The sequence below is a fragment of the Mustela lutreola genome, chromosome 3, assembly GCF_030435805.1.
Source record: "Mustela lutreola isolate mMusLut2 chromosome 3, mMusLut2.pri, whole genome shotgun sequence".
Taxonomy (NCBI): domain Eukaryota; kingdom Metazoa; phylum Chordata; class Mammalia; order Carnivora; family Mustelidae; genus Mustela; species Mustela lutreola.
In genome coordinates this window covers 79,453,468-79,465,318 of record NC_081292.1, presented here as the reverse complement: position 1 = coordinate 79,465,318, position 11,851 = coordinate 79,453,468, and the positions used below count along the sequence as shown (strand labels likewise).

Sequence of the window (11,851 nt, the reverse complement as noted above, 5' to 3'; positions counted from 1 at the left end):
GATGGCTGTGCTCCACTGAAGAGTCCCTTCCTTGCTCCGTGGTCAGGACATATGTCTCCAGGCAGAAGTCACTGCAGGTGTAGGCTCACCTCATTTTTTCTCTCCTTTCAGGGATCACAGCCCTGTTCCACCTGGTTTCAGGTATTTTTGAAACAATCATTTTACATAATTTGACAATTTTTCTAGTTATTTGTAGGAGGAGATAAATCTGGTCCATTCACTCAAGCAGAAGTAGAAATTGAAGTTCAAGAATATTTGAAAGTTCAGGAATATTTTAAATATTTGAAAGAATCATCAGTATTTCCCAATGTATCAGATGTAGTATGTGAGAGAAAAAGATGCCAAGTGTCTCCTGCATTTTTAGGTGGAGAAATGAGAAGGATGGAGATACTCTCAAATGAGATGGGACTCTGTGGGAGAAGTTGTTGGGGGAAATCTCATTGTGAATTTGTTAATTCTGAGATATTCATTAAGTAGGCAGATGGAGATGTTGAGTAAGCAGTTAACTGTGTAGTCTCTGGCTTTTAGGAGAGGTGTGTGGCTGAGGATATCACTGCGGATTATCAGTGTATATGATATTAATGCTCTCTGTGGTACTTGGTGTGATCACTAGCAGAACCACTATAGATAGAAAAGGAAGAAAGTCCAAGGATCAAACCCAGGACAATTCATCAGGGAAAAGGAGCGTGGTCCTGGGAAACTGCAGGCAGGAGAAGCAACCAGGTGCAAAGAAAGCAAGCAGCTTTCAGTGGGTGAGGGTCCATGCTGTGGCTGGAGCTCCAGTGACAAGGCTACCATGTCCTTCATGGGGGACTCTTGCCTCTCTTCTGTGTAGTTAAAGCGTGGGTGATGAAGAGATGAAGAGATGGCTGATAGCATCAAAATCTTTCTCCAGGACCTTGTCAAGGGGATCAAAGTCTCTGTCTGGGATATTTGTGCCATCTCAAAGCTAGATGCTCAATTTCAAGAAAAAAGAGAGGAGTATACTGGCGAAAGGCAAGTAATGTTTCCAAACAGTGGAGAGTGGAGGCATAGTGCAGAAGCAGGAGAGTGAGCCATGCATTATTACTGGAATTTTCCAGTGCTGTGCCTGGAATGGTGGAGTATTCTGGTATGTTCTCCACTTGTTTCATCAAGAATTTATTCCTGAGCTTCAGTCATAAATAGCACAAGCTTGGGTGATCCATGGCTACTTGGAGATGTTTGGTTTTGGCTGAAATTCTTTCTTATAGCAATTTCCAGTGTTTCTTGGGTACTCCCCACTACCTGTGCTTAGCAAAGTTGTCAGTGCCATTTGGTTTCAGGATATAGTGGATCTGGCATTCGAAGTATCAGGGAAGAGCCTCCCCCATTCCCTAGTATCAACAAAACATATGCTCATATGCTCATATGCTTTTCAACAATTTGCTGCCGACTCTCTTCTTCATCCAGGGAATGTTGTGAGTCTCTTTCCCACCTATCTTTTTGCTCAGCTGGTTAGTCTTCTGCATATGCCCCTGTCTACAGACTAAACTGCTTTGAAATCCCTAGATCAATAAAGGAATCAATGCACCCACCACTATCAGTCAGAAAGTAACTGGCCTTACTAGCTTGGATGTGATTTGCCTTGGTTCTCCTCACAGGAATGCAGTCCTCATCCAGTATCAGTGGCTCCTATTCTCTATCCTCCTTTATTTACTCATATTAACTCAATACATGGCAATGAGCCCATGCACCTTTTCTTAGTGGCCTTCTTAAACAAAGACTCTTCCATAAGACTGCCTACCTGCAGTCTGCCCTGAGCATTAATTCTCCTCAAAGCAGTTCTCTTCACCGCACTGGTCTCCAGTTAACTGTAGGCTGCTACCCACCTATACCCTCACCACCTGCTGCCTGTGTCCAGAGGGGCCAGAGGGAAGGGGTGGGATTAGAAGGACCCTTGGGGCAGCTCTTCTCTCGGTTCTCCTCACCAGACTCCACCTGGGGTCTGCATATTCCCTTCTCCCTGAAGAATTGGGATTTTTGTCTCTGGGGAGCACAAGGCACAATCTTCCTGACACCCATATGTGCATTCTTAACAATACCCCCTAACCTGAAAGGGCCCCAAGATTCCCCCAGCCCTATTTTAACATTTGCCAGCTTTGAGCAGTGACTGATTTGGCACCTTCGTTTTCTCCCCCTGCCATTTATGCTTTCACCTCCCCTTCCTACCCCCCACCACCATTGGATGAATGAATTTTGTCTGTCTGTTACATTTTATACATTTGTTATTTTTGTTTTTGTTTTTGTTTTCTTTTGTAAGGGCCAAGTAGGGCAGGTGGCCCCAAAATGGCTCACTTTGGCATGAAGATTATTTGGAGTTAAAAAAACAATCAAAACCCAGCAGACTCATGAAAAACCTGTTATTTCCCCCTCAACTGCCTAAAAATTTAGACAGAGGGCTTGCTCAAGGAAGAGAGCTATTGATGAGGGATAGAAGCAGAAAAATACTCACCTTTAGCCCAGAAGGCTGACCTATAGCCTGCATTGCTTCAATAAGGCTCAAATACGGGCTGGTTGCTACATTCTTTTTTTTTTTTTTTTTTTTTTTTTTTTAAGATTTTATCTATTTATATGAGGGAGAGAGGGAGGGAGAGAAAGCTTGGGAGGAGAGAAGGTCAGAAGGAGAAACAGACTCCCCATGGAGCTGGGAGCCTGATGCAGGACTCAGTCCTGAGACTCCGGGATCATGACCTGAGCTGAAGGCAGTCTCTTTACCAACTGTGCCATGGAGGCACCCTGGTTTCTACATTCTTAAAGGGTCTCATGACTGCCTGAACATCTCACTGGTAGTTAATATTGAACTGAATGATAAGCCTCAGATAAATCTTATGAGAGTAGTTTTATGAGTAGAAATTTGAAGAAGACATTTATGATCTAACAGTCCCGGCACGTCCCACCCCCTTGAGCATTAAGCATATAACCACCACCTTCATATAGCAAAAAGGCTGCTCTTTCTGCCCATAGGCCCCACCCCCATACAACTCAAATAAACTTACTGATAAGGAAAAACTGTGGTCTAAGATGGCTGACCAAACCAGCAAGGGAATTCCAGTCCCTGTCTCAAAGCCCTTGAGGTTCTTCTTTCCTACCCCTTTCCCCTGCGTGCCAAAAGTATCAAGTATGCAGAAGTAGAAGGGTATATATCCCTCTCCCTGCTTGTGCTCAGGGCTCAGAACTTTGGAGAACAATCTCCTCTGGGCCCACTGGTGTTAAATAAACCTCCGATCCTCCAAAATCTCTGAGTGCTGCTTGGTTCTTCCGTCAGGATCCAGTCCAGGTTCTGTAACATTACTAACTTGAACAGTAAAACATCTCAAGAATTCTTTCTTGGCCATTGTGCTCCATGATCCCACAACACTACCACCATAGGTAACTACATGCAGGCACAGGAGGAACCCAACAAGGCCTGTTTGATCAAAGTCCTCTCTTTCCCCTTGTTGCAACCCAGGAAACATTTTTTTTTATCCTTTTTATTACATTACATTTATTCTTTCATCTTCCTATGAATTGTATTCCTTTCCTTTGAAGTCCCAGACCCCTACACTCTTCTCTTCAGTTGAGAGTCATGTACAGACCTCATTTTGCCCATCTTTGGAATTTCTTGTCTGCATGGATTCCTCTTATACATGAAATGAAATTTGATTTTCTCCCATTAATCTGTCTCATGTCAATTTTATTCTTAGTCCAGCTCAAAGGACCTTAGGGGCAGAGAAAATTCTTCCTTCCCTACTCTGTGAAGCACCTACATTGGATGTGGGGAATGAAGGAATATCTCAGTTGTTGCTGAACACTCAGTTGTTAATCAGGTTAACTTTTGGTCTCTCTTGCTCCCCTGGAGCAGGGGTTGGGGGTGGGGAGCAGCCTGAGGAGATGGAGCAGGAGGATAGAGAGATCTGTTAGATTTTGAGAAATTTTTTAATTTCTTTCCTTTTATTTATTGTTTTATTGGTTCATGTACGTACATTGCAATCATTAAAATACTCACTTTAAAGAAAAAAGATTTATTTATTTATTTATTTATTTATTTGACAGAGATTGTGCTTGGGCACACAAGCAGAGGGAACTTCAGGCAGAGGCAAGGAGAGAAGCAGGCTCCCGGCTGAGCAGGGAGCCCCATGTGGGACTCAATCCCAGGACCCTGAGATCATGATCTGAGATCATGAGCTGAGCCAAAGGCAGAGGTTCAACCCACTGAGCCACCCAGGCATCCTGGAATGGCTTTCTTTCTTCTCAAAGAAGAAAAAGGTTTTTTTTCACTTGTGCGTTATAAATTTCCCAAAATGGGGAAGTACTAGTTCTGTACCAGTGTCACTGCAAACAGGATACTCAGAAAACCTGAACTTTTCCAACACCGGAGATTGGAAATTAACTACTGGCCACAGCCAGATCTGTCTAGTAATTCAAAGGAATAATGGATGCTATAAATAGTAATTGAAGGAATAAATTTATTAAATCCCAAACCTCTGATTATTTGGTGGTTTTTTGGTTTCTGGTCTTGTTGTTGTTATTTTAAGAAACCATAGAGGGTTTCTTATGCGGTGGGCAGATGTCCAAGCAAGTATATAATTTTAAAATGTCACAGTTAAACCTGAGCTAGTCTCCCCTCCACCAAACCTCCCAAAAAGCAAGTCTGCCACTAGATAGCAATGTAAACTTTGGTAACTCATTTAGAGTGTCTGTTGCTTTCTGTATAAAATGAACCAAGTGAACTGATAGAACCCAAGATCTCTTTCATCTTCGAAATTCTCATCTACCTTTTCCACCAGTAGAGGCTGTTCCAGACAGAAAACTTAAATGTTAAGAAGTTCTAAGGTCTTCCGATAATGTTTAACAAAGGTAATTTAAATAAATTAAAATATTGTGAAAGCAAAACAAATCAATGGCTCTGAGATTTCAAGGTCTGGTTCACTATTTACTGGAAGAAAATTATACCAAAAAATAAAGAAGCAAGGACTATTCATAAAAATAGGAAAAAGGTAGGTGGCAGAATATATAATTGTATAGAAGTCTGAGGAATATGCAGGCTGGCAAATGAGTTTAATATTAAAATGTCAAAGAAAGAGTCTGAAAGGGATAATTGAAGGTCAAGAGTAAGCCAGAGAACTGCTTACTGAAGAAGCCATAAATATACAGAACAGGAAGAAATACAGGAAATGTAAATCTATTTAAAATGTTTATTTAAACAAATGAAGGCTATAAAACTTGAGATGACTAAAACAAGGAGGAGGGAAAGTAATTAGCATTTACTGACTACCTATTATGTGTCAGGCATTGGGCCAGGTGGTTTACATAGCCTATGCAATTTACGACTCCACTGAAGACTTAAGGAAACTAGGACCGTCATGAATAATTATTGTTCATTATGCACAAGTCTTGAGGAGTCAAAGAAGTCTTGGTTGCCAGTCCTGAATTTCAGCAGGACCTCAGCACAGGCTCGTTATCTGCAGTTTGAATGTTTCTCAGATGATTGCGACGCACAGCCAAGCTTGAAAATCACAGGTCTAAAGCACACCCTTAAACTTGGTGTGTTCACATTCAACTGGTGAAGACAGTGCATTGCTGTAATTGCGCAGGAGAGAGTGGGAGCCTGTGGAGATGTGCAGAGACCCCCAGGATTGCTGGAAAATGGAATGGAAAAGGGAAACCAAAGCCGTCCCTGTGGCTGGATCAGGCATGGCCTACTGAGGAAGTCCCACTTAGATCATGTGGATTCCAACTAGGATAAGACTAGAGAGAAAGATAATGTCATAATTGACTAATTTAACTACTGGTCGGGGTAATATCTGAGTTGGTGAAGCAGAGCTGGAAAGTGACAGGGTCCTCAGGATAGTCATTGTCAAGTACCAGTTGTGTTATGCCACAAACTCCATCCAAGTTTGGATCCAAGACTCTGTGAGGTATGCTAGCAGGCTTCCCTGCTAGGGAACAGGCTTCCTTGATAGGTAACAGCGTTGAGGTCCCACGGCAGCTGGGACAGTAATAAGGACAATTATTAAATGTGTTGTGGGGAGGGAGGATGGAAATAATAAGAAATAGGCAGCTCAGTAGGGTTGCAGACAATGGGGTGGGTTTCAGAACTCAGTGGCTCTCATAGTTACCCAGAACTAGAGTAAACACAAGATGTCAAGTAACGGGCCCCCTCCTACCAAATGGAAATGTACAGTGACATGGGGGGGAATCAGAGTCTTGCAGGTCCACACCTATGAGTCTACACCGGGACGCCAGATTCCAGGCCACTTTTGTGTGGAACACAGGCCCATGTGCTCCAAAAGCAGGTGACCCATTCTGAATTCCCATTCTGAACTTGGCCAAGTTACTTACCTCTATGAACCTTAATTTTCTTCCTGGAAATTGAGTATCTGAATAAGAGTTCTACCTCATAGTATTTTTGTTAGGATTAACTGAAGTAAGGTATGTATATTCCACAGTAAAGAACCACTCAAAAGAGTTAGAAAATGTTCACAAGGACTAGCTGTTGCTGTTACCATGAGCTGATGAAGAAGATGAGCCAGACAATGGCTGTGGAATTGAGGGGTGGAGGGAGAGAATGGGTGGTGGGGGAGGGGGGCAAGAGGGACCTAAAGTGAGCAGACAGACAGGAAATGAGAATTTGAACTACAGGAGGGCTGAAAAAAAGAGAGAATTGAAGCCATACAGTGAAGGACAATTTAAGCGACTTGGTGATTTGGCTATAAAGAAGCAAAGGCCCTGTCTAAGTGGCCAGAGATTTGAAGCCTTAGTGACGAGAGCGATAGGGTAACTGGAACAGAAATAGGAAGTGTGCCAGGGAGAAAGCGTTTGGGAAGAAGAGGAGAGTGAGTCAGAGATATTAGGATTTGAAACTACTACGTAGAGATGAGTCAAGCCCCCAGGTGGAGTTTGAGGGATCCATCTGTCAGAGCTGAGAGAGACGCTGAGGTAGGTGGTAGTGGGGTGGGTGGTGGGGACAGAGACACCGAGAACCAGCCTCAAGAGGAAGGCCCATAGAGAGGCAGAGAACACACCAAGGATGAGCAGAATCAGGACTAGAGAGGTGGCAGCTCATGGTTCAAAAGGCAGAAGAAATAAGGAAGGAAGAAAAAAGCAGAGGTATCAAGAACCTAAGTTGACATAGAGCCCAGATGCAGCACGAGGACGTCATGCACTGATCACCCACATCCGCCATGGGTGATGAGGAAAACAAAGGTAAGAGAAATGTAGCTTAAATTAAATCTCCTTACAGCTTGCAGCCCACTGATAGAAACCTGAAACAAGCAGAGTGTGACCTTCTTCAAGGAATTCATGCTGCCTTAGTATTTATGTTTTGCTAAAGACTGATAGTAGCCTTATCTTAATAGCAGCTGGCCCCTCAAGGTCCTGTAAGCCTTTCTTCCATATTCCTTAGAGACTTAAGCTATCCCTTACACCCACAAATTAAAAAGTATATAATCAGTCACCGCTCACCATCACAGGGCAGCTCTTTCTGCCCACAGGTCCTGTCCTCATCCTATAATAAAATCATCATTTTGTACCAAAAACATCACAACAATTCTTTCTTGGCCCTCCACTCTTTTTTTTTTTTTTTTAAGACTTAAGCGTTTATTCACACATTATAGTAATTGAGCCAAACATTACTTTATTAAAGATTCTTTTTTTTTAATTTTCAGCATAACAGTACTCATTATTTTTGTACCACACCCAGTGCTCCATGCAATCGTGCCCTCTATAATACCCACCACCTGGTACCCCAACCTCCCACCCCCGCCCCCGCCACTTCAAACCCCTCAGATTGTTTTTCAGAGTCCATAGTCTCTCATGGTTCACCTCCCCTTCCAGTTTCACCCAACTCCCTTCACTCTTGAACCCCAATTTCACGTCACATCAGCCAGTGAGAGAAAACAGCCTCACTTGGGCATTAACTTTCTTCTTTAGTGAAAAGGGAGTTTAACACCTGATCTCTGAGGGTGAAATGCAGTTTGGAGCCAGAGCGGTGGGGCAGAAACCAAGCTGTGTGCGATAATAGACAGAGCTCTTTAAACAGAAGGCAGTGAGAGAACACTTGATTTTTCAGAATTTTTACAGTGAAAGGAACTTGTATAATAGCTTCAAAGATCAGCAAGGTCAAAGGAAGGCAGTCCAGTAACCACAGGTGCAGAGTACTGACCTGGGTTCTAGTGGGAAAATAGAGCAGGCTCTGATAGTGGGCATAACAGAGTAAAATCAACAGAAGAATCCTATGGGGGGTTCCTATGTCTCAGATATTCTCTGTGAAACATTCTGGTTCTTCTGGTTCTTACAAACTGAATTGAACCCACCAAAGCCTAAAAAGGTAGGAGAGCAGTCCATAACGGAGACTATAAATACGCATTTAAATATCTTAGGGTTTTGATTAACTGCTTATGATATCCTGTGGACTAGCACAAAACTATCTTTTCAAGTCCATATGTTAGAGGAACCTTATACTTTACATAACATTAAGTTTGTATGTCACCACTAAGGAAGTAAGTAGGCAACAGTCTCAATAAATAAAGAGTGTGTGAGATTTCATATTCATGGACCTTAAGATGAAATAAAGTTTAATTGAACAATAAAAGCCTAGAATTTCTATGGTGTGTAGGCAGTGACAAAGCTAAGAGTTTCTTTATTATCGTGTTCTATCTTACTATAAAATTGTCTCAGCAAAACTAACCCAAGTCTAAGGGTCCTACAATACATGAAAGTACATTTAAAGGAAAACAGTTTAGAAAAATCTCTCAGCAGATAATCATTCAGATCATTTAGTGGGCTTGGGCCTTTAACAATGAACAGAAGATTTCTCCAAAGAAAGATTTTCTCAGAAAAATAAGATTGCCTTTTCAGGATGATGATGTTACTAAGAAAATTTGTGTTCAAGAGTGGAAACCTTGGACTTAACAAAAACCTTTTGAATTTCAGCCCAGAAAAATCTGTCTGGATTTTGATTTAACATTTACCAAGTATATCTGGCATACAGATCTAGACAGACATTGCCAGACAGAGCTCAATGCTGTGAGATTAGAGTTTCTGAATTTATTTCTTCCCTTAGGTCACACAGACTCTAGTTTAAGCACAGTTTCCTTCCAAAAGCCAATAATTTCCCCTGTTGCTATAAAACAAAGATAATAGGAAGTCTTAATTTTGGTCCTCAGGAAAGTTCCTTGGTTGCTAACCCATGCATAGTTAGTAGCAATTGTTTTTGGTATAGTTTGATGGTTTATAATTCATCTCAATATAAATCATTGCATCGTCTCTTGATAATCATCTTGAGATGTACTTACCATCCTCATTTTTCAGGTGAGAAAAACATAACTAACTTAAGGTTTTTCAGTGAAAACATGATTCAGAATGTAGGTCTGCTACCACCATAGCAACATTCACATTCTACTCCATGTAATCCACGCACATGTTCATTCATTTATTCAAAAACATTTGCTGAATAAAAGAAAGGGAATACAAAAAGCATGTCTTGGGCACAACCTAATGAGCTCCTATACAAATAGCTTGAATTTTGTTAGTCATAATCCTCTGAAAATGACCCCTAATCTTTCTATCAAACTAAATGGGGGCCTGTAAGTATGGCATTGTAGTTCTAGGGCTGTTTTACTAAGAAACAGAATGGAAATAAGTATAAGTCGTCAGTGCTATTTGATATTTTCTGAATTCCTAAGGTGATCTGCATGGAAGATGGAATCAAATGAGTCCTAGGGACAGAGAAATTGGGAGAGGAGACAACATGAAAGGAAGAGCAGGAGGCAGACCAAAGGAGAGAGTCAGAACATAAGGAGTTTCACAATGATCTTTCTACCTGGATCCACAGTCTTGTCAGGAAAAGAGTAACTGCTTCCTCTGAATCAATAAGCATGAAATCTAATCTGAAACTTAAAATGGAGACCACCTTGGACATATTCAGAACATGTGTTTGTTGTAGTCACATAATTGAACTTCCAGAGTTGAAGTACACGTTGAACCTATGGACTTTTAATTGGTTGAACCTTTAGAATTTCTTCATGGTCTTTAGACTCAGAGAATTAATATAATGAAGCATGAATCTTTTTCATTGTCCATGATTTTAATATGTTTAATATTAACCACACTGGTGTTCTAGAAGTTTTTGTTCTCAAAACTTAAGAGTGCATTCTCTATACTAAAATGATTGTAATAAGAACCACTCCATTTTATTTGTTTAGTTATTAGATATGTCTTTTTTTGAGCACCTGCTAAGTGCAAGGCACTTTGCTGGGTTCTGTGGAGAAAATTAAGTTCTTAATTGTTGCTTGTTAACCCTGAAAATATAAATGGAACTACTGTGTAAAGTAAGACTCTTAATCGAAATCATTTGAGTACTTGGATTTTCTATACCTAATATTTGATGTACTTATTAAGAAAGAATAAGAATATTTAATATTCAAGCCAGAATGCTTAACATGTCAGTTCAACAAATATTTGTCACACATATCCTATGGATTCCACACTATACTAGGTTTTGAGGATACGCGGATAAGTATACCACCTTTTATCATGAAGCTCATTGAGACCCAGAGCTATTAACACCAACTATGCTGAAAAATTTCTGCAGTGCATTGAGACCCAGAGCTATTAACACGAACTATGCTGAAAAATTCTGTAGTGCCTTAGAAATACAAGGACCTCTCATTGTGTTCCTCAGTGTTAATTTGGGACAGGACTTGGTATCTGTTGTTTTTATGCCTCATGGAGGATTGTAATACCCAGTCAATGAAAAGAATCACTAGTCTCATGGAAATTATTTTGCTTATGACCTATTCTTCATTTTTCAATGAATCATATTTCTCATATAACTAGACATACACCAGCCCTATCACTTAGCAATTTTACTTCTACGTTACTCAAAACAAATACATACACATGTCCACAAAAGGACATGTACAGAATGTTTATGGAGCTTTATTAGTAATAGCTTGTGTGTTCAGCAAAAGGAAAATGGGGGGGGTGACCCTCTGATATACAATGAAATACCACTCACCAACTTAAAGGAATGAACTACTGATATATACAACAATGTGAATAAATCTCAGAAAATATAATGCTAAATGAAAGAGGCATTATATAAAAACATGCATACTGGGGGCACCTGGGTGGCTCAGTGGGTTAAGCCTCTGCCTTCAACTCGGGTTGTAATCCCAGGGTCCTGGGATCGAGCCCCACATTGGGCTCTCTGCTCAGCTGGGATCCTGCTTACCTCTCCCTCTCTGCCTGCCTCTCTGCCTACTTGTGATCTCCGTCCATCAAATAAATAAATAAAATCTTTAAAAAAATGCATACTGAATCCTATTTGTTTTCAGTTCTATAATAGGCAACCATGGTGGAAAATAATTAAAACAGTGATTGCCTTGGGGATGTTGGCAGTTGAGAAAGGCCAAGAAGGAACTTTATAAGATGATAGCAATATTCTCTTTATTAATAGAGATTTGGTTATCCTGGGAAATGTGTTTATCAAAACTCAAAGCATGCTGTACCTAAGAAAAGAAGAAACCTCAAAAGAAAAAAAAAAAAAGATCTTGAGCTCTAATTGGTAGTATGTAAGTTGAAGTATCTAGGGGAGGAATGTACTGATGTAGCTTACATCGATAGATGGGAAAATGAGATAGATTGATAGCTGGAGGGCAGGATAGATAGATTTAATATAGCAAATAGAATAAAATATTAATGCAGAATCTAGGTGGTGGGCATAGGGGTGTGTACTATAAGACTGGTTCAGCTTTTTTGTATATTTGAAATTTTTTATGATTAAATATTCAGAAAAATTATAAAAGCTTATCTACAGTAATTATTCCAAGCACTTTGTATGTGTTAA

At 40.6% G+C, this 11,851-nt stretch overlaps 1 pseudogene; it reads left to right on the top strand.

Moving 5' to 3' along the window:
- The first annotated feature begins 865 nt into the window (after window positions 1–865).
- On the top strand, window positions 866–1,511 carry LOC131827861 (etoposide-induced protein 2.4 homolog; annotated as a pseudogene).
- Window positions 1,512–11,851: the final 10,340 nt, after the last annotated feature.